Source organism: Phalangium opilio, unplaced genomic scaffold (assembly GCF_054372755.1).
Source record: "Phalangium opilio isolate 3A_F unplaced genomic scaffold, DU_Popi_V2 ptg000031l_1, whole genome shotgun sequence".
In the NCBI taxonomy this organism is placed as follows: Eukaryota; Metazoa; Arthropoda; class Arachnida; order Opiliones; family Phalangiidae; genus Phalangium; species Phalangium opilio.
In genome coordinates this window covers 11,448,872-11,474,541 of record NW_028324158.1, presented here as the reverse complement: position 1 = coordinate 11,474,541, position 25,670 = coordinate 11,448,872, and the positions used below count along the sequence as shown (strand labels likewise).

Genomic DNA, 25,670 nt, shown 5'->3' with positions numbered 1-25,670 from the left:
TTACTGACCAAGTGCAACGTCAGATGGGGTGATATTACACAATATTTTCCCGCCAAATTCGAACTGAACCCCTAGACTCACGCGAGCACGTGGTCAAATCTATATAAAACTGTTTTTTTTTTTCTGTTTCTTTTCCCCGGGTTGGTTTGGGGTCATCAAAATCGTTTACCTAGAAAGGCGGAAATTGAGCGGGTCTTTACTACCATCACGTTCGCGGTTTTATTGGCTATTTTTCCTTCCATTCTAGCAGCGCAGCCTAGACGGGCCAAGGCTTAGGTTAGGCCTTGTACTAGGGAAAACTTTTATCACCCATCTCATAGTCGAGCGCGCCGGGTATTTTGGATACACCTTTACTACCTAAAACCTCTAAAACGACAGAGGGGTCCCCCTTTAGTTTCCTTTTTTTATGGCGAGGTGGATTTTGAAATCTGTTTAAAATGGGGTCGTTTTTGTGAATATAAAATACTAGAGAAAATGGAATCAAAACGATTTTAAATGTCGATAAAGATTTTCCAAGGGGTTTTAAAACAATGGTGGGAGGAAAGGGGGACTTCGTGTACATTTTGTGTAAGTACAGCTTATCTAATTTTACCGACACAGGAGCGCGGGTTGTGGTTATTTTTTTAAGCTTGGAATTATTCAAAATGATTTTTTATGTACATTTTTTTTGCCTATACACAAAACGTTGTGTGTGCAGGGAATGAATTTCATTAGCATTTATTTAGAAAACCCGCATAGTTTTCGGGACCTTTGGGTCTAGAATTTGCAAAAAGGGAAGCATAAAAAAAAGGTTTGGTGGGTGTATTAAGTAGGCGCGTGCGCAGTTAACGCTGGTTTATGTTCGCATTTAGAACTAGTATCGTAATAATTACACTAAAAAGAAAAAAAGAAATTATATTAGAAACAAAGTTTGTAGGTAGTATTAAGTAGTTGTCGCAGTTTGGAATAGATTTGGTGTACTGAATTCACCCAACATTCTCAGAGAGTTTCGGGAGTTTTAGGCTCGCGTGGTAAAGTATATGCAAATGAGGAAAGCTTTTTTCCATATTTCTTCACTCAAACCGGGGGCCCGGGGACCCGAAATTAATTTGCTATACACCAAGAAAAGGAAAAGTGTATGCACCGAGAGAGAGAATAGTTTAGCATTGGGATTTTTTTTTATCTCCCTCCACTAAAATATTTCAAGAGGTATAAAAAGGAAGGTAAATTTAACCTGAACCATTTCAAAAAAATAATAATATAAAACCACTACATTTCCTGATTCAAAGCTTTCAAATACTTCAAAAAGGTTACCGTATTTGAGTAAAATGTTAATTACAAACTTAATTAACTTATATAAAATAGCAAAAATAACGTTTCTCTTACCTGTCATACGTTACGGGAAGATCATCTCATAATGACGTACAGATGACGTATAACTGTCGAATCTGTTTCGAAAAATAGGAAAAAAAAAAGGGTTATATTTATTAATTTCATTCAGTAAAATATTGTATTAATATATTATTAAAAACTAAATGGGCCATAATATCAGAGAGATTAGCCATAAGGGGCAAAATATTATAATAAATAAATACAGCAAGCTAACTTCCAGTGTTGGTGACAAATGGCATAGTGTATACTACAAGTTTAGAAGTATGTCTTTAACAGCTGCGAATGACAGCTCCGAAAGAAAGACAGCAAAAAGGGGGTGGGGGAGGGGGGACATTGACGACGGACCTTTTGCCACGCTCCGGACGTCAAAAATCCCCACTACAATTTTTTGCCCGTAACAAAACAATATATTTATCAAGATACATTAATAGTTACCAACATAATTTGAATATACTACTACCATCCATCTCAAGGTATAATTCTCATATGGTTTAGGGAATATAAGAATAAGTTAAGTAGTAGTTGAAAATTGGTATGAAGAGGATAGTTACGGAACGGTAAGGCCTAAGAAAAAGGCCCTTACTTAACCCAAACGGTGGTGGTGATGGTGGTGCGTGGTTGTGAATATCAGCTAGCATCAGAGTTTGTCCCCATCATCCATCTCTCCCATGGCTTATTCTACCTTTCATCCTCGTATATGTATATATATATATATAGGCACGAGCTAGTGCACTTTTTCCCTATTCCCCCATTATCATGCACTTGCGAAATCAAATGGAAAGCCATTAGCTGCCGGCGCCGTACCCAATCGATTTTTATCGGCAGACCTGGAGGTGGATCCCTTCCCCTTCTCTCCTTTTCTTCATCCTCATCCCTTCCTTCCTCTTTTAGAGCATGCAGTTTCTTCCAGCATCCCTCATTCCCTTCCTTCCTTCTCTGGTGCTTTTTCTCGGTTTTAGGCCTAGCTAGTTCTTTCTACAGAAACAGAACCAACACCCTCCTCTTCTTTGCGCTCCGCATCTTCCGAAGAAAAGGAAGAGTAAGGGGAGGGGAAGGTGGTCCAAGATGTGACGTGTCGTGTGTGTGTGTGTGTGTGTGTGTGTGTGTGTGTACGCGTCTCTTAGTGTAAAAATATACTATAATATCCATCTATTAATCGTGTGGTTTGGGCCTGTAGAAATGTTTCGCACGCCGAACATCACTGTATATTTTTTTAAGAGAGAAGCTGACTTACAGGGGTAATGAAGGCCATGTATTTTCAATAGGCCCCTGTAAAACGGTTTGACGCAATACACGCAAGCTCATCATTTTTGACAATACTGATGACTGTTGTTTGTTTATTTATAGCTTGGGAATTTTATATCAAACCAAGATAAAAAAAAACAACAAAATAATAAATCCTGTTAATCCCAAAAATTATTCAAACGCGACGCATTCCCCTATGGAAAATCCTTAATTCTCTATATTACCACGTTTTTCCATCAAAAACCCCGGTGGGTTTCTAGAATTCGTACTACTACAGAGCTACAGAGCAAGCAGAACAGAATCTAGCTACCATGGTCCTCATCCCTGCTTATATTTCTTTTACTGCATAACATCGTCTCCTTTTCTCCAGACTTTCTTCTCCTTCTTCTTCGTATATTTTTTTCCTTTCTTTTTCTTCCATTTATTTCACGCGAGAATTCTCGCGCATTATTCCGCAAATTTTTTCCATCCCCTGCTCTCCATCCTCTTTTCCATCCCCTCTTGAGCTTCCCCTCCCATCCTCCTTCGGGCTCCGGCTAAGCTATATATGTGCCCTTCTACTTTCGAATCAACACCCATTTTAAAAATGAAATTCGCGAAGAAGCGATTTTTATTCGATTTCCTAAAGGTTTTATTCCAAGATGCGGCGCATTCCTCTTTTTCTTCTTTCACTCCTCTCCGTCTTAGACCATTTACTATTCTTTACAGACAGCTTTTGCTCGGGATAATACGAGAGAGAGAGAGAGAGAGAGAGAGAGAGAGAGAGAGAGAGAGAGAGAGAGAGAGAGAGAGAGAGAGAGAGAGAGAGAGAGAGAGAGAGAGAGAGAGAGAGAGAGCGAGAGAGAGAGAGAGAGAAAAGGGAATATAAAACGAAAAGTATTAAAGGAACGGGAGTCTAAGGATTGTAAAAAACTATTCCCATGAAATGTAGAATACGTTTCGAGTTAGGATAAAATGTGTTTACAATCCCTTTTTTTATTGGGGCTTCATATTAAATTAGGTGAGTAATAATTTAATTTTAGATAAATTAGTACGCGTTTTTTTTTTCAAACACTTATAAACGGGTAGCAAAAAATACAGATGTGTCCTGAACCAAAATAAATAAATATCGGACACTAGTCTCTCGCGAGTTTCCAAGAAAAAGAAAACGGGTAATATCGATTAAGTAGACGATGGTGTATAGTGGGCACCATTGTCGGCCAACCTTAAAGCACCATGGGAACGTATCCATATAGTAGAGAGTGAAAATTTGGAAAATGGAATAAGAAGATGCCCCCAAGCGGCGAACTGACAAAGTATGAAAGTAAAGAAAAGAAAAGACCTATAGGCACGGAGAGAAATGGACCAGTGTCTCCGAACTGATGGCAGAAGGGAACGATCGATGTCACGCGCTAAACAGCCGCGCGAAATCTCCTTACAGATTTTTCCCTTTTCCCGCCTCTTTCAGAGAGAGAGAGAGAGAGAGAGAGAGAGAGAGAGAAAGAGAGAGAGAGAGAGAGAGAGAGAGAAAGAGAGAGAGAGAGAGAGAGAAAGAGAGAGAGAGAGAGAGAGAGAGAGAGAGAGAGAGAGAGAGAGAGAGAGAGAGAGAGAGAGAGAGAGAGAGCAGCGCGCGCGAGATCTCTTCAATCTTTTTTGAATAACACGTGGTAAGGAGATGGTAGTCTGGTAGAGAGCGGTTTTCTTTTTTTCTTCTTTAAAGGGTTTTCAGAGGGCTGTCTATCAGACGATGAAATATTAGTGATGTCACCAACGTCTCAATGATGTCATTTTTGAAGGACGTGATGATTTTGGGGTTAGATTATCCATACCCGGACAAGTTACAAATTGTTCTTTTATATAGTGATAATAGATGCTAAAATGAATCGTTATATGTTCTGGAAAAAGGGGATGGGTGGTGTTGCTTCATTGCTTGCTCTTGTATTAAGTTTAGATAATATTTAGTATAATAAGTATTATGGGACTTCTCCCATGAGGGCTGATTAATTCAAAAATACGGTCAAATTCGGAATAAAAACCCAATACCACTATGGTTTGCTGCTGTCTTTGGGTTAGTTTTCTAAGAAAGGTCTTGTGTACGTAGGTCCTTGGAACTTCAAGGGCCAGGGAGGAAGCGGGGTGGCAACTTTATTCAAAGACTCTGTACTTTACGTATTATCAGAGACGTATAAGTAGCGCGTGGTATTCTCAAGACCTAGACTTATTTATTCCTTATATCCCTCCCGATAAATATTTATTCGAAGCTTCCTTCTTTTTCTTTCTATACTTTCTCTTAAGAATCCAGAGACTAGATAGAGCTTTCTACGCAAAAAAGGGGGAACCTTTACTTTAGGCCTAACCAGGGCCTTGGCTTCGAATATAAAAAAAGAAAACCGTTCCTAACCAAAAAGAAAGAAAAAAAGGCATACAGAAGAGAGAGAGAGCGAGAGAACCCCCTGTTCTATTTAAAATACTCTGTACATCCAAAATATATTCAGTTCTTGAGGATTTTTTCAATCCTTCTTTTCCCTTTAACTTCTTAGGGAGAAAGCACTGCCATGAATACATTACAAAACTTTGGGTCCCCGCATACAGAATCCTCCTATGTACATATATATAGTACCCAGCCAAGTCCTAGCTGGTGTAGAGGGGAGCTATAGAAATTCTCCTTTAGTTTTTTCCTTATATAGTCGGTAGTAGTTTTAGTTTTTTTTTATCTACTGTTCCTCCTATAGGATAGGGTGCCCCCTAGAACTACTACTACTATCTTTTCAGTTCTAGGTTGGTTTGGGGCGAAAGAAACCCTTGTCGATTACTTATTCTCAATAACCCCTAGCGTCTACAAGAAGAAGTAAAAGTTTGGCTCCCTTTTTTTCTTCTTTTTCCATGCCTATTTTGCATAATAACCCGGGCCTCCCCATTCTACACATCTCCAGGAAACGTGAATAAATTCAAACGCGCGAGTAGTCGAACGAACCCGTGCTGACTATTATAGGTTTAAAGTAAGGTTAGATTCGAGGAAAAAGTGGAACAGCGTCAGGAAAGGTTTTTCAAGTACGTTTCCATGAAAGAGAGAATTGAAATTGTTTTAAAATAAAAAGATGCTAGCATGAGTTGATCAAATTCCGTGCGTGCTGGGAAAAATACAAGTTTTACTCTGTAAATTCATATATTTTTTATTCCCTTATGGAAATTTCACTAAAAATTTGTATTTTTGTAGTAATTGGACAAATGATGCTCCATTCATAATCAAAGTGAATGAAGTAGAGAGGACTAGGTGGTGTCAAAGAAAATCAATTATATTGTAAATGATAGCGTTTGGAAGGACAAAGTATACATTGATATAATTATGAAGAATGACTTCCGATGTCCAAAATTCAACTAAACAAGTATCAAAATTTAAAAAAACCCACAGCTTTTTTTTTGGTCTGACACTCAATCCATTTTAATAATGACCCGTACACGTGACCCTGTCCGACTCATTACACGGCCGCTTGACGAGTATTCGATTTGAGAGATGAGACTATCGTGGGGGTTGAGACATTGATGAAATGTTTCAAGGGGTTCCCCTAAAAAATTGCGTCCTGGAGGTGGTTGCTTGTAGGGCGGGATAGGGTAGGGTGGGGTTGGGGTATGTTTAGGAAGTGTATCAAAAGGCGCGTGACTCCTGACCCTCCCGGTCCTGTCCCGCGTCAGTCTAGGCGACAAAAGGAGAGCGACATATATATAGTAGTGTAGTCCGTGACCTCAACGGCTTATTTCGAAATGGATGAGATCTCCAGTACGCCTTCATCCATCATCACGCGCCTATCATCTTTTAGTCTCGCTCGCGCGTTCCAACCATATTTACTCACTACTAACAGCGCCATGCAGTTCCTCACTCACTCTATTCATTCAATCGAGCCCTCGCTCGCTCGCCAAGACGCCTTTTTATGTCGTCTACTCTTCTTTATATTCTCATTCACACCTACTGTGTCTGCTTACTAAAGGTGTAGCAACCTAATTGATCCACTGATCTTTCTATTATCGGAGACAGTCCCAAGAAACGTTTCTAAATAACTTAATCCCAAGTATTATTATAAATGAGAACAAAGCATCATTGCTAAGTTACTCGGAATTTGTAGTTTGTTTTCCAAACGCTCAGCAAAATGACGCCAAATATTTAATCAATTCGCGATTTTCTCTTGAGTATTACCAATTAAATTTCGGGTTGTCTTTACCGAACGTTCAATTATATTCATCCAATGAATCTAAGTACTTGTTAAACGCCTTCCAATATCAATCTTTAGACTCCCCACAGTGTATGCCCAAACAATGCTAAACTATATACACTCCAATTACGAAAAGACGCATCCCAAAACCCTAGAAAATCGCGCATTATACGTGATTTGACAAATCGAGGGACTAAATTGTTAAAACACAACAAAACCTTTAACGATAATTGTGTGTCCTATAGCGAAGACATCCATTCATTGGTTTCGTTATACCCCACAAATTTATACCCCCCTTTATATAATAATATAAACCCACTTAGAGGTCAATTCAAGTCAAAACATCCCCCTAAACCCCAACCCCAATCCTGTAATAATTAAGCAAACTGGTTTTAAACGCTTTTAAAGTCTCTATCTTTTCTTCTCTAAACCCATCGTGTATTGTAGAAATCTCCTCTCCATTCCATTCCATTTTGTAAAATTTTCAACGCAAAACAAAAGCTATATAGACAGAGGAAAGCTGGTAACGTATAAGGATTCAGGAAAGGCGCTAACTTAACAACATTAGAGTCCGTGTTTAACACACACAAATCCAGACTCCCTTTTAATTCTATTTCCAACTTTATACTCAAAAGACTAAAGCAAATGAGAATCGCGCTGTGTTGAAAGAGAGAACTAGACTATACATGGCGGAGAATTCAACTAAAGAGCGAGAGAGAGTTAGAGAGTTGGGCTGCTTTGGTTGGTATACAAGTACGAGGACGGTACGCTGCTCGGCGGTTGAGAGCAATTTAGCACGATCATTATACGTATCATTAGAAATGTAAAACAAGCTTAATTCACCAGCAGCTCCAAGCTGCTCTAGAACTAGTTCGCCTGGCTCGAAAACGCGCGGGGAGAATGCTCTAAAATTCGGAATTTTCGCAAGATGAAAGCAAAATATAATAATACAAATGAACAGAGAGTAAATATTCCATTTCAGCGCGTAAATAAAGCAACTCGAAAGAACTGGACTTAACCTCGTTACCAGGTCTTTTCGTTTCTCTCGTATGATTATATCATATTGTTAATTATAATATCTTCAATCGAATCTAATGATCTATCAAGTAACCTTAGAAAGGTTAATTTTAACAGTTTTTCGAACGCTGCTGGATCGAAACAATTTTAAGGAACGTAATATTTTGTAATTGAAAAGAAATTGCAGTACGCAACTAACCAACTTAATAATATAAGGTTTGAGATGGATTTTTTGAAGTACTAACGTTCAGCAGACAATACCGTTTCCGTGAATGGAATAGAATGAGCATACTTGTTTTGAATTTGAAATCAAAATAAATAAATACGGGCTTTTTGACAGTTACGATATAATGGCAGGGACATTTTCCTCACAACTAAACACCCATCCATGTCCCGGGGCTGGAGATGGTTTTCCCCCCACCTCTTGAACGCAGCTTTTCGTCACAAGCTAGACTATTACAAGTTGTTTCTAAATTAACTCCCAATTAGAAACGTATTAGCTTTGGCCGGAAAATGAAGGGAGCTTAGGATTGGTGCTTTAACACCATACCACACAGGGCGACCACAACAGTTATACATAAAACACGTATTACAATTACAGAAATATTCGCAACGTAACAATTTTCCAAAACAATAAAGAGTAGAAATATAACTGGTAAACGGGGGAAAAGGTTGCAGTTCCGAATGATGTTACACAAAGGCGAGAGGTAAAAGTGTCGGGGCCCTCGAACAATTATCATTAGCAATGTCTTAATGGCGTCGGTGCGCGCTTACAAATGGTTCACTAACAAGTGAGAAAGGCGCTCGAAAGTACCCGCTATTTCGCGGCAATATTGTCATTTTATAGCGTACCAAGCATCAAATCGTAAAACGGTAAAGTCAAACCTCTCCCCTACCCATCTACACTGGCACTGAACTGACTCTACACCGCATCGTTTTCTATTCGCATTAAGCTTATAGGTGTGTGTGTGTGTGTAGGTAGTAGTTACCGCTCTCTCCTCTAAGAGTGCCCCAGTGCATTCTAGTTTCTAGTGTTTCCGGGTATGGGATCGCCAGCGAGAGAGCGCGTGGTTTTGCGGGTTTTACGGTTCGGTTCTTAAGTATTCCAGACAACAACATCCACGTTGTTCCCCTCGCGCAGAACCAACCGTACTAGCATTTATTGTCATCTTGGGTTTGATGGTTTACCACTTTACGCATATATACACCAACCGTTCTCACTCGTAGCGTCCTCAGTTCTATATCATTCAGCAAAGGATGATATAAACTAAGTATACCATGGATATGTTTCAATATTAAGAGTGAAGTAATTCAAACGCCGCGTAGAGGGCAGTTTAAAATTCCATAAAAATTCTTTCTTTCCATAACTTTCGAATAATAATAAAAAAAAAGAAAGAAAAACGGGCCGATCCTAAAATTGATGTCGTAAAAATTTTAAAAACCTATATTTTACGACCGGTCAAAAAAAAAATTTAAGCGTAAAAAAATTAACCACCTTTGAATAAAATAATAATAAAAAAAGAAAAGGAGGTTCTTCTTTTAAACGTTTTTAAAGAGCTACCTGTAAAAATTATTGAGAGGGATACAGGTAACACGGACGGACCTTTTTAAGAGGTAAAACGTCGCTCTCTCTCTCTATCCCACTTGTAATGTAATGTTCCTAAAATTAATAGGCGATAAAAAGCCGCCACCGCCGCTGCTCCCGCTAGGTACGCTGCTACGTTCTATAAGTGTTATTATTAAAGTTGATTTATCACTCGAACGACTTGTAAAAGGGGGTCCTCCATTAATCTGTCTCTTACAGAGAGAGAGCTCGCGCTCTCAGGGAGTACGCATTTGTCAGCCTCCGAACATCCCCTCTCCTCTTCTCCCCCTCCACCTCTTTGCCTTTCGCCTTGAATGAAGGTTGAACTTTTAGAGAGTAAGAGATCAGGAAAGGGGGAAGGTTTTGGAGGTTTGACCTTCGATGACAGCCATTTAAAGGGGTAGCAAAATAAAATTTGGTGGTGGTGATTTACCGCATTTTAATTGAGTAGAGGTGCCTTTTTAAAATTTTTTTCAATTCGAGTCAAGGACCATTCAGACTAAGGACTAGAACCGTACGTTCACATTGGTGAACTCGCGAGGTTCGCTTAATTAGACCACGTGTCAACGACTACGTAAAAGATTGATTCGTGTGTTGATTTAGAGAATTTTCAATTTCGTCGGGTAGTGTCGAGATGGCACCACTTCGTTTGCCCCCTTTTCTTTAGCCATAGCTTACTCAATCACGCCTTACTGACTCATGATCGAGTGACCAATGACGATTCTTGGCGTTCTCTTAGCTGTACTGGTCATTTTAAATTCAGCTAGTCTGAATGGTCCTTCAGAGTTATAGTGTTTCGATATTTGCCAATTGTAAAATAATTTTGAACTCCAAAAATGTATTCAACTAAGGAAAACTTATAAAAGAGAGAGAGTATTAATACTATCCAAGGCAGGATCGTGTAGAGAAATGTATTTGAACCTGGCGTCGTGCGGTTGGTTCGCAGCATAGCTAACCCTCCTCTATATATGACTTCTGGATTTGCTGAGAGGATTACCGTCAGCTTGCCTCTCCGTATCTCTTCCATCTATATAGCATTTTTTTTCTTCTCATCCTTCTCTTGAGCTTCCCTTATAGGTTTTTGGGGTTTCTTTTTTTTTATTTTTGGCGCGCTTACAGACACACACACCGCGGGGCCCTTTTTCCTGGCGCACTGACTCCAGCTAAACCAATTTCTCCTAATGCGCCAGACACAAGCCGCATAACTGAGTAGAGGAGAAGATAAATACAGATACGAGAGACCAAGAAAAAGCTAGCGGAGGATGGAGGGAGGGAGAAGGGATGCACCAATGGATGAAGCGAGAAAAGATGAAAGAAAAAGAAATACGCTCCGTCCCGTGTGCGTGTGTGTAGGGAAAAAAGGGTATATAAGGTTGGCAAGAACTTCCACCATCGTCCATAATCCACGGAGCCAAGCTCTAGCCCCCCAAAAACTATCCTGGCTAGGTCAAAACTGGAGAGAATATCGAATAAACGAGTAGTCGCGTTGTCCTGATATCAGGTTGTGTATTGTTTTACTAAGAGAGTGGGAACTCTAACGCCATCTTTATTTTAAAAGATAAAGGGAGATACTTAAATTAAATTTTCCTTATATTAATTAATTCCAAATTTTAATCAAGTCCCCGTTAGAAATATTTAACTCGCAATGCACGGGTGTTCCCTAGGAAAGATGGCATAAAGGGGCAACTATAAAAATTATCTATTTGTCAAGAAATGATATTGTTATTATTTATTTCCGATATTCTACCGATTAGTCAGCCTTTATTATTAAAGAAGAAACGGTCTATTAAAAAAGAAGAGTTAAATATAGATACTAGAGTTGCCGGTGTTCGCTCGGAAAGATGGCATAAAGGGGCAATTATAAAAATTATCAATTTATCAAGAAATGATATTATTATTATTATTTATTTCCGACATTCTACCGATTAGTCAGCCTTTATTATTAAAGAGGAAACGGTGTATTAAAAAATATAGATACTGTAGTTGCCGGTCAGACAGACAATGAGATCATATTTCAGTATACCTGCGAAAGGAGTTAGTCAAAGGGATGGATAATAGACAATATATATTGCAGTTTCTCGAGAAGATAGGTTCTCTGGGAGAAGGATGGCGGGGGATGGTGGTGTTAGTGATCAAAATTCCGGGCGCGGAATAGCGTTTGATGGGGTGCCACGTCTCAGCAGCGTCTTTTTATTCCGGGGCACGTGCGGGGCTTTGGGCTGGCTCGCGCCAACAGCTGTATTAATACCTTTTCGCCGGTCGACTGCTAACTTTGGCGTTGTGTGTGTGTATGTGGGGGTACGAGCGAGGGCGGTGGTCCATCCCCCGCGGCGTTCCGGCCCCTACCTTGTTTACATCTCGCTCCATTCCCGTTAAGCCTCTCAGGCCCCGCGCTGGATAAACAGTGGAGGAATCGTGCCCCAAACCCACCGTTCCCGGACTATTAGAAAAGCTTTATTATATCGCAAACCTAACTTATTAGATTTTTGGTCGCCACCACGGCCTCCAGCTATAAGCGATCTATATATTTATATATATAATATAATATACGAGTTTAGGTCTTTTTATACAAAAAATACTTTCCCTTTGACCCCGGGCTTATATACCGAAATAAAGTCAGAATAGCGAGATATGGGGCGTTGAAAGGAAATTGAACATTTTTCCAATCAATAGACCATGCACAGCACCTCCAAAACTACTGCAGAAAATTAAAATTATCCCTCATCAGAAAAGGTCCATGGATAAACTTTATCCGGCGTTTACCTGGGCAAAAATAAAAGCCATCCTCTCCTCTCCTCACAGCCTCTTCCGCATCACCTAGGCCTAAAAGCGCCTTTCGGATCGTTTCTTTCCTTTCAATTTAACTTTGATTCGGTTTAGAAATCACGCACCGCAAAAATTCCCTGTCCCGCAATAACAATTTCGGGGCGTTATTTTCTTCTCCATCATATATCGCTCTTGCGCCTCCTTCATCCCAGCCTCTTACAATCCCTTCCCTTCCTCTCTCCCTCTCCCCTACTGGAGTATCGAGTATTTTCTTTATATATTGGGTAAGTATTTCGGTTAAAGCCAACCATTAAGCCCCCCCTCTCTTTCTTAGTATTTTTTTGGTTCAGAATCGCGAAACCAAAACGGTCGGTTCTCTCGCCTCGGGTTCTCCAAGGTTCTATAAGAGATTTTGCGGCGAAGAAAACCCTTCAGGGGCCACTAGGGATAGCTAGAAAATGTTTTGAGCAACAACCCGGGTTTTTGGAAAAATCACGATTAAAGAGCTCTCGGGTGGTGATGTTTTTTAGAAAAGATCGTCTAGAGAGTGAGTGAAGCGCGGACTGTTATACCTAAAGATGAAAGGTGGGATTTCCAAATCGGGTGTTTTAGTGAAATACATAGTGAAGTATCGAGTTAGACCTTCGTAAGCCTTTCAGTGTCTCGATTATTTTATACTTAAGTAAAGGGGGGTAACTCGTAGCGCGAGAATTCGATCGAAAAAGTCCAAAGCGAGAGTCACGCAGAGTTTCTTGTTAAAAAATTAAACTAAATTGTAGAAGGCAATAATTTAAAGTACAATGTCGTGTTTTATCTTTTAAACAAAAGCTTTTGCGAATATTAACAAGCAGAATTTTACTAATTCACATGTAAGAGGACAATAATTAGAGGTCTCGTAAAATTTAGAACGATATTCCACTGTTGAAAAAATAATACTAAATGAAAATAATATTATACTTCAAATTATGCGCTTTTGACAAAATTTACAAAGTTAGAAACGCATTAAGTTAAGCTTTTCATCTAAGCAAACTACGAATGTCACTGGAATAAAGGTATCCAAACGCTCAGACACACACACACACACCTTTTGATAGGAGCACGTTGTAAGCGGCTTGATTCTCGCTCGGGTCGTTACCACATTTTCAAGAGTCGAACGTGCGAAGTGAGAATTTTCTAGCACTCTCCGTACACGGATAACTTATATAGGAAAAGCATTACGTTATATCGCTAGCCTACGGGGATAGATATAGACTTTATTCCATTTTTTTACAACGCAGACTCTCTCTCTCTCTCGATTCTAGAGCATCTATTTGAAAAGAGAGAGAGGCTGGAGAAGAGAGGAGGAGGAAGCTAGCTAAAACGTGCCGATCGACGCGTCGGAAAGATTTCGGAATTCTTCGTTCGAAGCCCTTTTTAAAGCCCCTTTACAAATAGCCCGGGTTTATTTGCTACAGATAGACACTATCGTGTATTAGACCTTGCGTTACTAACGTTTATTTTTTTTTCTAAGGGTCTGAAATTATTTTTAAAAATAAAATTGATAATTTAACGTAATATTGAATGAAGTTTTGAACCAAAAATTACTTTATCCGCGCCTATTTCTTTAGTACATCCAAATCATTAAATACTAGATAGTGAATTTCTGGTGGACAACACAATCCTCGCTATCATTCAGGGGCCACGCTTGGTCGCGAAATTGGGGACCTCCCCCTAAAGTTTACATACCATCCGTGCAAACAGTCAACGTTTACACTAAAACTATAGGAGGAGAAACTGTCGGTAGAGGCGCTGCAAACCGTGCAAATCTGAATCAGTTGGTCTGGAGGTTGGGATGGGGATAGGGGTGAACAACCAACTTAACTTGGAACTAAGCAAACCCAAACAAAAGAAAAAAAAGCGGTAGGACCCAAAATTGATTTTACCAGCTTCAAACGCTGTATCTGGATAACTTGACGATGGATAAAGTTTGTTGTGAGCGCCGCGCGTTGAAAAGAACAGGGCAAAGGCTTAGGAAGACTTGAATCACGTGGGCCAAGTTAACTTTAGACTAAGCTTAAGTTGATTCAAACGCGATTTGAACCTTCGGACGTAGTTTCAAGATAAAATGACGAAAGATGAGGATAAAAAGAGAAAGAGAGAGAGAGAAGTAAAAGAAGCGCAAGAGCGAGGAGGGACGAGGATGGAGTGAGATATCTGTATAAGCGCACGCGGAAAGTAAAGTAGCTCCGGCAACTTCGTCATAAATCAAAAAAGGCTAAGCTGGTGGCGATCCAGAGACCAAGACATCTTATACCACCAGCCATGGGTTCCCTACAAACAAAAACTTAGCCGCTCGCTATCTTCTCCTTCTCTCTCTAGCTCGGTAATTAAAACACATCCGTCGTCGCCGAGTTTCCTGTTTTCCATCCATCCCATCCCTTCCTCTCCCCCATTCTTCCTTAGACTTAATCTGCTTTTTCTTATAAGTTTTCCTAAGAACTTTAGGTTTAGGCGCGGCATTTCTTGCGTTAAGAGAATTTTTCGCGCCTTTTTTTTCTTCCTTCTTCCTTCTGATGGGTGGTGGTTGGAAGAGGTGACGCGATAGTGGTAGTGGTGGTTCTTTTGGCTGCGAGGCATATTTCAACATCATGCTTTCTTATTAAACAGCGGTTCCTTATATAGACTAAGAAGCGGGGTGGGGGAAGCTAGGAGAGCGTTTAGAAGGGAGAAAAGATTCATTTTATATTGGGATTACTTTTCCTTTAAAATTAGGTCAAAATTGGCCACGCAAATTAATTATTATTTAAAATATATAACATTAAGATTTTATGAATGGCCCCTTACGTAAAAATAAATTCCTTAGCGATTTTTTTTTATAAAAATGTGTGGTATATTTGTTAACCCATTCCTATAAGGAAAGGAAAGGAAAAAAATTTCCCGCGGTAATATATTCGTCGAAAAAGAGTTTATTTCCTTTTTTCCTTCCTAGCTAGTAAGTCCCAGCTACGCACACACACACAGAGACCATTTTCCTTTCTTTTCCTCTATATTGCTTTTTTACACTTTTAAAAGAGCTTCCAATTGCCATTGGCACACTTCCTGTACTCTCTCCTCCGGCATCCTTTTCTCCCATTTAAACTGTACTTCCCATCCCCCCCTTTTTTCCCGCCAAAAACCCGTTATAAGTTTTTGCGGGGGTTTTGTTCCCTCGGTATAGAGCAGGTGGCTCATCATTTCTACATTTGAGGACTTTCCCCGGCCGCCGCTAGGTCTTAGCGTTCTCTAGCGGACGGCGGCGCTGCTGATAAGCTTTTTCCCATTTTCCCGCCTTTTTTTTTTCGTCTCGATCTCGAGAGAAAGGGGGATAGGAGGAGGATGTAGAGGGAGAGGGCTACAATCGAAAGGCCGTTTAAAGTCCGCTTTGCCACCCAAAATCGTCATCTTCCAGCTAGTTTCGAATAAACACCCGCGCTCGAACGCGTGCTACCATACATACCCAAAGCGCGCGTGGTTGTCTGGCCTAAAGGAAAAAAAGCGCGAGGGAAGATGAGGGAATTATTGATCGGTTGAAACCATTCCCGCCTCTTTTTCTTTTCCACCATCACCACCACTCTCTCCTTTTCCTTAACTTTTTTTTCCTCTTCCTTAGTTGCATCGCGCGCCAAACTCAAAAAATTTTCTCCACCCACTACGGGCCGCCATGTCTACCAGAGATAAGAGTCCGTTCGGATTCGCAATTTTTCGCTTATCGTTTTTTTTTCTATTTTTTAAATTTAAATTTTTTTATGCTTGAAAAGAATATATTTTGCTGGACTAAAAACATAGATCTATTTTTACTTTAGGCTCAATTTTAATATAATATGTATATTTCAAATTGGAGGTGTTTTAGGGGAAAGCCAACTATCAGGCTGAAACACACCCATGTATTTCGTACGGCCCCTGTAGAAATGTTTACCACGCAGTACACCGGTGTAAGTTTTGAAGCAAAACAAACGTGCAGGGGCATCATCAAAAATATAATTTTATTTTTAAAATTAATAAATAACTTTACTGAATTAGAACTAATAATTAAATAAAGGCAGGAAGCAAGCGGAAATAGCGTCTCTATACTGTTTCCTTTGAATCTATTATTTAAAGCGATATCATTTAAAATAGAAGTGAGATAAAGATAGAAGAATCGTGCGAGATAGGAGAGTGAGAGAGAGAGGCGAGAGCGCTTCTAAGCGGTACTAAGCCGCTTATAGCCGCTAACACGAAACGAAACGCGTCGTTTATAGAGTCTATTCAGGGACAACGACCACTAGTACTATAATAAAGGAGGCTTAATACCAAAGGGGTGCCCGGTAGGAGAAGTTAGTACCTAGAACACGACGCGGCTCTCTTTGGTAATCGTCTCTTATTGCTCGGGATATAAAATCAGCCAGGCGTCCAAGAGGTTAGAATCTCACAGCCGCTTACTCTTTCCCAACCAACCCCTTTTACCATTAAGAACGACGCCACTTGACTGGTATGGAAAGCCCCTACGAGACAACTACCAGCCTGTAGTTTTCCTCGCGCTATTGATTTTAAAGAATCACCTACATTCAAATGCTCCTATACCTTTCAGGACAACAGAGAAGTACCTAACATAACATCTTCTCTTCTCAAACTTGACTATGTTAAAATAATTTCGTACAAATTGCTACATATACCATATACTAATCTGAATTTTCAATTCTCGCCAAAAATAAATATTGCATTTTATTACATTTTTATGCCATTTGTTAAAAAAAAAAAAAACAAACGGACACGTGACTCTTCTCTGTGATTTATTCATTTGTTAGCTAAGCACTTCAAGGACACATTTCAGTTAATCCGAGAAACCGTCCGTCTGTGGAAATGAACTTACTCACGGCGAGAAAATAATTTAATTAACCAAAAATAGCTCATTAACACCCCCCCCCCCGGATGGGTTGCTTTAGCTAGGGGAGGTTGAGGCGCAAATCTAAGCAAAGCAACTAAGACATTAAAAACCCACAGTATCCATCCTCACTTGGGAAGAGTATCACTCCTGGCAAAAAAATATATTTGTCCTATCTGAAAATACATTCTAAGAAAGGGCGTATTTCCCACTGTAATTCGAATGAAAATTCAACGCTTTTCAAGGTTGTTAGTAATGTTAGTAAGACCAAGGCTTAGGTATATAGAACTTTAGTAGGAGTCGCGTTGGTTTTTGGGCGGTTTTTTTTTTTTCGTTCCTTTCCATGGTAATGGAGCGCTTCCATCTGGTCGTGTTAAATGTTTTGAAAGACATCGTTTGGCCATTAGCTCACCCTCAATCCCTCCTTACCCTTAACCGTGCATCAGTAAAAAAAAATAAAGGCGGGAAAATCTAGCTGCAAAGCAACATTATAAAGCCAGCACACGCTTAGACACTTTTTCCAAAAGGTTTTCCTAAATAAAAAAAGGCGCGAAGAAGAAGCGCGAGAGCTTCGTGTTTCTCTTTTCTCCTCATCCTTTAGAAAAAGGATCAGAGAGTAAAAAACCCAATAGATCCAGACTTCTAGAGACTATTCTACCATCTTTACTAAAATCTACAGCTAATACTAAAATACTGTAAGTATTTTTAAGGTTAAACTTCTTTATTAGGCTTAACAATTTAGTCTTTAAGTGGGGCTATTAATAATTAGTTTGAATTATATGATGAAATAAACCTGTCAGTACGGGATCATCATTTGTGTAGGGGGTGGAAAGGGGCTTGTCCTGTGAAGTCCACAAAGTGTCCTTGTAACAAAATAATCTCATAAATCACTCGCTTACATTGAAAGATAGGATGCTATATATATATATGATGAAAAAACGTTACTTTTCCATTGCATTGCATAATATTTTCGATATATAAACTCCCAAGGCTAACTTCCTTTGATCCTATTGAGATTATTCGGGCAGTATAAAATACGGTACAATTGTTTCGCGACCTTCAACTAGATTTTTACATTTATTTTTATTTGGGGACGGGTTGACCGTCCGTTTGCCTGTCCGTTTGCCTTTTATACAGTCTCAGAAGAAGGAAAAAAAAACAACCAAGCAGCAGAAAACCCCTACCAGCGTGTTGTAAATCTAGTTTTTTCCCAAGGTTTTTTGACTTAGCAAGTAGCCTAAGGCTCAAGGGTTCCCTTATGTATGGATAGGAAATGAAACTTTAGCCTCCCATAGTTGGGACCAACTTTTTAAGATTGGTCCAAGGACAAACCCCTTTTTCCCAATTCACAGCCTGGTGTTTTAATTATTTTTGAATGTAGAGAAAATGTTAGTCGGTTTGTTTAACTTAACCTAAACAGAACTAGAGTAACAAAAGTACTAAGAAAACTATAACGGAAACATAATAATCTTGGACAGACGAATGGACATAAGATATACGATGGACGAATGATACAGATGGCAAAGCTAGTAGAATGATGTCTCTCCTTTTTTCCCCTTTCCTTTGGGGTTATTCGATGCTGGTCTATACTCTCTATAGGGGGTTCTTATATAAGGCATCGAGGTTTTGGACCTTCCGGAAGTACACACATTCGCTTCTTCCGGTTAACTGTGTCACATCCGCGTAACGGCAACGCTATCCCCCCCACCCACCATCTCTTTAACTTCCGGTTAGACATTTACTAGGATACTACAGGCAGTGAGTGTATAGAGATGATAGTAGGGAGTCGCAGTTTTGTACGAGTACAAGTAGTTGTTGCCCAAAAAGGGATAGGAACATAGAACTTAGTAAGTAAGACCTATGGATGGTTTATGCCAATCTAAGAATGCAACACAGCGTGGATTCAGTTTACGTTTCCTGATCAATATAAGTTTAATTGTGCTAATCTGCAATAGATATTCTTTTCAAACTTAAGATATATTTCGCCCAAGAATATTAGGTTAAATACCAAATTAATAAACCTTAAAATTTTCCAAATTAATTTTACAATTTACAAGTATTTATAATTATAACTTCAGTCCTTAACATCTCTAACGTAGAAAGGATATTGTTTAAGCAGAGGAAGACCTATTATTTACGAATAGGCATCTGCTGCACTCCAGATTAAAAGGGAAAAGGGATAGAGAGCGAGAGAGAGAGGAAATAGGAGAACAAGCGATGGAGAAATAGAAGCTTCCTTATCCACCATCCCATCCTCGGAGCTAGCTGGTTCCTGTGTAAATAGCCTCGACTGATATTAGCCCCCGGATTTTGGATATTACACTTTTCCCCGTCCGTTCTCTCAACGTTCATTCGTTCCTTGGTCTCTTTTCCCAATGTTTATTTTTAGGAGGAGTAGAAAAGGGGATATGTGGAGAGAGAGTTCAGGGTTTTCCTGCTCATACAAAAACCTTGCCCTGGAACCTATACTAGATGTAGTACGAGTGCCCATTAATATTTATTAAATGGGAAGAAGGGGGTGGGAAAAGGGTTCATATCCGTCAGGTACATGTAGAAGTGTGTGTACATTCTAAATTAGTTCCGTTCGGTTCAGTTAAAAATTGACGCGAGTATTTCTCACGCTAGGGAAAAAAGGAATATCTAACACTAGCTAACTTCATTGTAATTATGAGTATGAAACTATATACTGGCATGATGGAAAACAATACCCTTCTAAATATTCCGCGATGTACCAAAAAAAAATTGAAGCTAAAATTCCAAACGGAAGGATTGGATTCTTGGGTAAGATCTAGCTCAAGAAGAAAAAGAAGAAGAAAAAACATTTTTATGGAGTCGCGCTGTTGGCATGTATACGAGCTACCCACTATAGACTCCTCAGCCTCTGAGAGTCCTTTGGGATGCGGGAGAGGGATGGGAGTAGAAAAAAAAAGAAAAGAAAATTTTCCACCCAAGAATTTAAGATAAGAAAAAAAAATAGAGGAGAAAATTTGGGGATGGCATAAGTTGCGTGTGCCTAAGATAGTTCTTGGGTTCTTTAGTTCTAGCCAAGGCTTAGCATAGGTGAAAAAAAAAATAGTGGAGTTATTTTAAAAGCTAAAAGTTGGGTCATTCTGGTTCGGGTGATTGAGTTCCTAGCGAGGATTTTTTTTTAAGTTTTAGGTTCAAGCGAGAACTAGGCGTCAATGAGTCAGAAAATCCGGATTTTTTTTTTAGTATCTTATTGAAAGGACGCTATCCCGTCTTTACCTTCTCAGGTGAACTGAACAAGTAATGTTGTTTTAAAAGCTAAAAAGTTTAGTTCGGGTGATTTAGTTTACGGAACCGTTGTTTTAAAACCCAACTCATAATAATAAACATAATAACCAAAACATTTTCGTAGATAAATAATAGAGGGAGAGAGATGCGGAGGTCCTAATGAAGACTAAAGTCAGATAGGAGAAAGGTTGTTCCGTGTTAATTCCATTAAGGTATTTACCCCATCTACGAAAGAATGAGAACTAGGAATTTGCCAAAACCCTAGCTTTCCACCTCTTCCCACCATCACCACCACTACGCCATGGGGTGTGGTCAGGGAAAAGGTTAGCCAAACTTTTTCCATCAAAGTCCCTGGTCCTTTCGGAACCGCTATAGCCTAAGGGGTAAGGTCGTGTCGTTCTCTTACGCACTTGGCTGTTCGGGAACGAGCTAGTGGGTATAGGTAGGAAGGGGAGAGGCTGGAGAGAGCCTCGTAGCATCCTCATCATTTTATTCCATGGAGGATTGATACCCCTTAGTGGTGTAGTAGTAGTAGTAGTAGTGGTAGAAATAGAAAATAGTACGGAAGAACTTTGCTTTAGCCCTTAGGAAGGAAGGTGGCTGGCTAGCTAGGGGAACCACGGACGAAACCAGAGGCTAGCTAGTGCTGCTAGTGACCCAGGAAGACTCCAGTGACGTCCATTTACCATTTGGAAAAGTCCTCTTTTTCGGAGACTCGAAAGTAAGGCCTAGGGTTCGATGGCGGAAGGGGGGTTGGGGTTGGATGGAGGGATATGGTGGTGGAAACCGTCGTTTCCCCGTGGGTGTCATTTGAGGCCGCTCCAAGCACTATTGGCTACCATCCTTTTCCAAATTCGGCTGTACCCGCAACGAGAGATAGGACATTGATACAATTTACCGGGTGTATATTCCGATAGATCAGAGGTTTCTCGACAAATATCCGACACCTTTGTCAAGCCCGGAACGGTTCCAAACGCTGGAAACTCGACCAAAATCCGTCGAGGGCGCCCGCGGGTATACGTGTGCAGGCCACCACTGTATAGCCCCCAAAACTGCCCTAGAGTACGCCGCACCAGGATGGTGCACGGGATAAAGAAAGGGGCCAAATAGTTCCGCTCGTTCTATGATACATTACTCATCCAATCGGATCGAGACAATTTTTCGGATTCGCCAGAAAACTTTTCGCTATCTATATCAATCCGGATTCGCATCATTGAACGCCCGGTGGTCGCTTTGGCCGCCCCCGTAGCCACTTGGAAAAATATTTCGCTACATTGCATTCCTCCAGTGACTAGTCTAACCCTATTACTGGTTTCTATTTTAGAAGCGCATTCCCTCATTTCTCCAGTCCAACGTCAAGGGGGGGATCCCAAGGGGGTTTGCTTGCTTATACGTCGGAAAAAGAGATAGTTCTTCCGGAAATCAATTAGCTAATTAGATGCCATCACCCATCTCCCCCGCATGGCCATCCCGGATTTTGCCGAGTTTCTTTCATGGGGTTGTAGGTGGTTGCTTTATTTACATCCTGGTTAAACAACAGCTAGGTCTGCTCTACCCTCCGCCATCCCCTTTTGTTAACCATTCATATCTCTCTATGGTATGGAAGATAATTACAGCAGGGTCCTTAACAGGATATTGGGATTGTAGAAAAAAAAACACCATCAAAAGTTTTACTAATAATTATAACATCCCTTTCAAAGTTAATTTTTAAAAATTGCTTCGGGTTCCGTTGAGATTTTTAGCAAACCAAGTTGGTTTGGTTTGACGCAATATTACGTACATAAATTTAAGGATTATATCTGTTCAGTTCAGTTTCAGTTGCAATTTCACCATGATACAGTCTCGCAGACATACGCGGCAGTCTCTAAAAGACTCTATAAAGAGGATATCTACTTAGGGGTCAAACCATGGGCACTAGATCTATAAGCTTGATGAGCAAAGCTAGTTGCTATAAAAGTGGCGGGGCATTCAAACATCAAAGAAGAAGAAGAAGAAGAAAAACATTTACGTATATATATACAAGGCCAGGTAATTTCTTAGGGATCCCGGGCTAGCCAAGCCTTCCCTGTAAAACCTTTATATCCAAGCCAGCAGTGAAGTAATCGGGGATGGGTAAGTCTGTGTTAGTATTAAGTCCTATAAAGGCCAGAGGGGACTTTATACCATACAGAGTAAAATAAATTCACCCAAGAATATATATAAATAAAACGTAAGTTATGAAGGATTGTTAAGACAATTACTTTGTGGTCCTCAACGGAGGACATGGTAAGAAAAAACCCTTTACAGTGCTATAGGAGAAATCGCAAATTTGTAGGGAAGTAAATAAAGAATAAGGATCACTGTCTATTTGGAGTTATACGTGGGATAACGATATCAATTCATGATTATACCCTTTGCTACCACTATCCTGTAGGATAAAAGAAAAGTAGGATAGTCTTGTAGGAGGCGATGGAAAAGAGGACTAATCCGACTGGGGGCTATGGCTAGAGATGGCCTGAGCCTTCAGTGGGAGCCAGCTAATGGACGAAAGGGCGAAAACCTAATAAGAAATTCCGCCGAAAAAGAAACAGCAATGGAATATTTCGCGTGAGGGGATGTTAAAGGGGAATGGTTTTGGGGAAAGAGTCCACCTTCTTTCTCATCAATTAAATCTAGGGCTAGAGCCCCGGAATTATCAGCCCCTAGCTACTCTTCTTTTATTATTTAGGACAACAGCTGGCTGCTTGAATCTTCTTTAGCTCACTTTTCTCTTATCCAATAGAAATGTTGCTTCGGACTTAAGCCCCCCCCCCTCCCCTCCATCGCCAGTTTTTCCTATCGTCTTTCCCTTAACTGTGGTGTGGCATCTTACGTTTTAAGTACAGGGTTAAAGCCCAAAAGGTCAGTTCTTGGTAGTAGTGTATTCAAATTCGCGCAAATTTCGGTCCCAACCATTGACATAACCGAGGGTTAATAAAAAAAATTTAGCACTCACTATTATTTAAGGATGATAATTGTCAATGAGGCCCATTTAAATCCAAGCTTTCAATTTTTCCGGAGTTTCGACGTAAAACGTGCCCTGATTCCATTAATATCTGTTAAAATGAATAAATTAAACATTAGTTAGCATTTAAATCAGTTAAATATAACGTTATTATCATTCAAAACTCAAAATGAGACTAATGTAACTCGCAAAAATAAACTTGAAAACTTAAGCCTTGGCTATGAACATTTCCAAGTATAGCTTAGTTCTTACCCAATTTAATTTTTTATATTTTATCAAATATATAGCCGATTTTGACGCGAAAACTTTAAAATTACCCGCAATGGAGTATTAGACACGATTTTTCAATATAATTTCACCGTTATCATCGCGAAAATGTTGCCAATTAAGCATTTAAAAACCTAATTATAACCGAGCATCTTCCAAATTATAAACAAAATGCAAAACTAGGCGGGCGGCAGCCGGCAGGCGACGTTTAGTTAACCCCTGACCCGATATTTCTCGTTAAGTAGCGCCATCTATTACAACAAATTGAACTCAAAACCAAAACAACAGTATAAAAATATATTTCAAACGACAGAATAACTAGAAATTTTAATTTTTGAGTCCAGTTTGTTCATGGAAAGTTATAATAATTATTATATACCATATTGAAATAAATATACGATATAATATTCCCAAAAAAAATCTTAATATCCCAGGAAGGCCCCTTTGGGAGGACAATTTCCATTGTCTCCCGGGCCACTATTTCATTCATTTCGTGTCAAGACATATTTCCATTTGGAGTATTAACATCCAACACGATTAGGTCGTCTAAAAGCCATATTTAACCTTGTTTAACAAACTTTGATTTGAATGCTATAGTCCTACTCTAAGAGCAGCGGGGCAAGGCTCTAGTCTTCAAGCTCGGAGCTTAGAAGAAAAAAAAAAGAAGGGCTGTATTTTGAGTCAGAAAATGAATTTTAGTCACGCGATTCAATCATTTTCATTCCTGAGCGCTTCGACCAAGAATTTTTTCTCTTACTCCCTAGAGCTATTAGATTTCTATAGCGGACCGGGTTTCCCCGATAAAAACCTTTGACCCCTAAAGGTTAGGTTATTTCTATACGATAATATTAAGAAAAGGTTTAGAAAGAGAGAGAGAGGGAAAAAAAGCCAACAGCTAATACTAGATAATAACTAGAGGGCTGAACCTAAAAAAATATAATAAAAGTGGCCCTTCTTGAATAACTATTAACTTATTCGATTTTTTATTAAAAAAAATGGGCCCTGGTTTTATTACAAGATTACGGGTACTTATAGATGATGAAAAATAATCTTTATCGGTGCATTCAAAAGTAAATATAGTTGAAGTAATATAAAACTACAACCGTTATTGAAATAGACTTTATCCTTGTACAAAATGAGCTTCACAAAGTTCCAGACAGCTTGTTAAGCGAGCGGATCTTTGATAGTAGAGGTGAAGAGGGGGGTCTATTTCCTCCGTTAATTAAATGCCTCTGTTGGTACGCTCACAATGGCGAAACTGTCCAATAAGGAGCTAGCTAGCCATACTAAGCCTTGCCATAGTGACTTTACTGTTATATCCCCCACTCCCTTACAAGAAGCGGGAAAATTCGAATTGGGTATAGACGAGATCTTATACCAATCTAAGAATACAACACCTTACGAAACATCTTTGATATTAAATTAATATTAAGACGGAAGGGTATAGCTTATTGAATATTAAGACTGAGATGAACTGGCGTTGTCTTCCCGTCCCTTCGCAATAACATTGCGGCATAGATGTCTCTGACTTTTCCCTAGCCTAAACTCTGCCCCGTCCACCTTGTTAAGACGAATTAAAACAAACCCGGGGAATTGGTTGATAACCTGGCAGGCAATATAGCGTACCTTCTATTCAATTTATAAAAGTGGACAAAAGACTACACATCCCTAGCGCGTTCCAGACCCGGTCGGAATCTTTGCATTCCACAATGCTATACTTTTCCCAGGGCTCTAAACGCCTTTATAAGAATTCATATGTAAGTTCTGCACGCTCCCTCTTGCCCCCCCCTCGAACCCGGAGCTCGGGGTTATGCAATGCGGGGAAGCAATACTTCCTCCTAAGATTCCACAATATTTTTTTTTATTTATTTTTAGCGGTTTATAGAAAACTTGGCATAGTTTAGAGATATGGTCAGGAATATGATATTGCGAGCGTTAGAAGTTGAACTTATAATATAAGGGGAAGATTCTGGAAAAGGAATATTACCAGCATTGCTCGCGGTTTGTGACTGTGTATAGTACAAAGATTGAATGCGTCAAACTTGAACCCCAATTTGGTTATTATAATATTGAGTGTAAATAAACATTCTTTATCGTGTATTTTAGGATTTGTGG

General features: G+C 39.7%; 1 protein-coding gene and 2 long non-coding RNA genes across 4 annotated transcripts in view; 1 reads left to right on the top strand and 2 right to left on the bottom strand.

The window, feature by feature from the left end:
* The window catches only part of LOC149690623 (uncharacterized), a 60,376-nt gene extending 58,978 nt beyond the window's left edge, over positions 1 to 1,398 (bottom strand). Inside the window, exon 1 of the long non-coding RNA XR_016383773.1 lies at positions 1,366 to 1,398. This is a non-coding gene — a long non-coding RNA (uncharacterized LOC149690623). The remainder of the gene's footprint in view (positions 1 to 1,365) is intronic.
* Positions 1 to 25,670, top strand: part of exd (PBX homeobox extradenticle) — a 216,829-nt gene that overhangs the window by 141,661 nt on the left and 49,498 nt on the right. The gene's annotated exons all lie outside the window — the stretch shown is intronic.
* LOC149690622 (uncharacterized) overlaps positions 1,396 to 25,670 on the bottom strand; it is a 72,003-nt gene continuing 47,728 nt past the window's right edge. Inside the window, exons 3-4 of the long non-coding RNA XR_016383774.1 lie at positions 23,280 to 23,379; positions 1,396 to 1,427 (exon numbers count right to left, since the gene is read on the bottom strand). This is a non-coding gene — a long non-coding RNA (uncharacterized LOC149690622). The remainder of the gene's footprint in view (positions 1,428 to 23,279; positions 23,380 to 25,670) is intronic.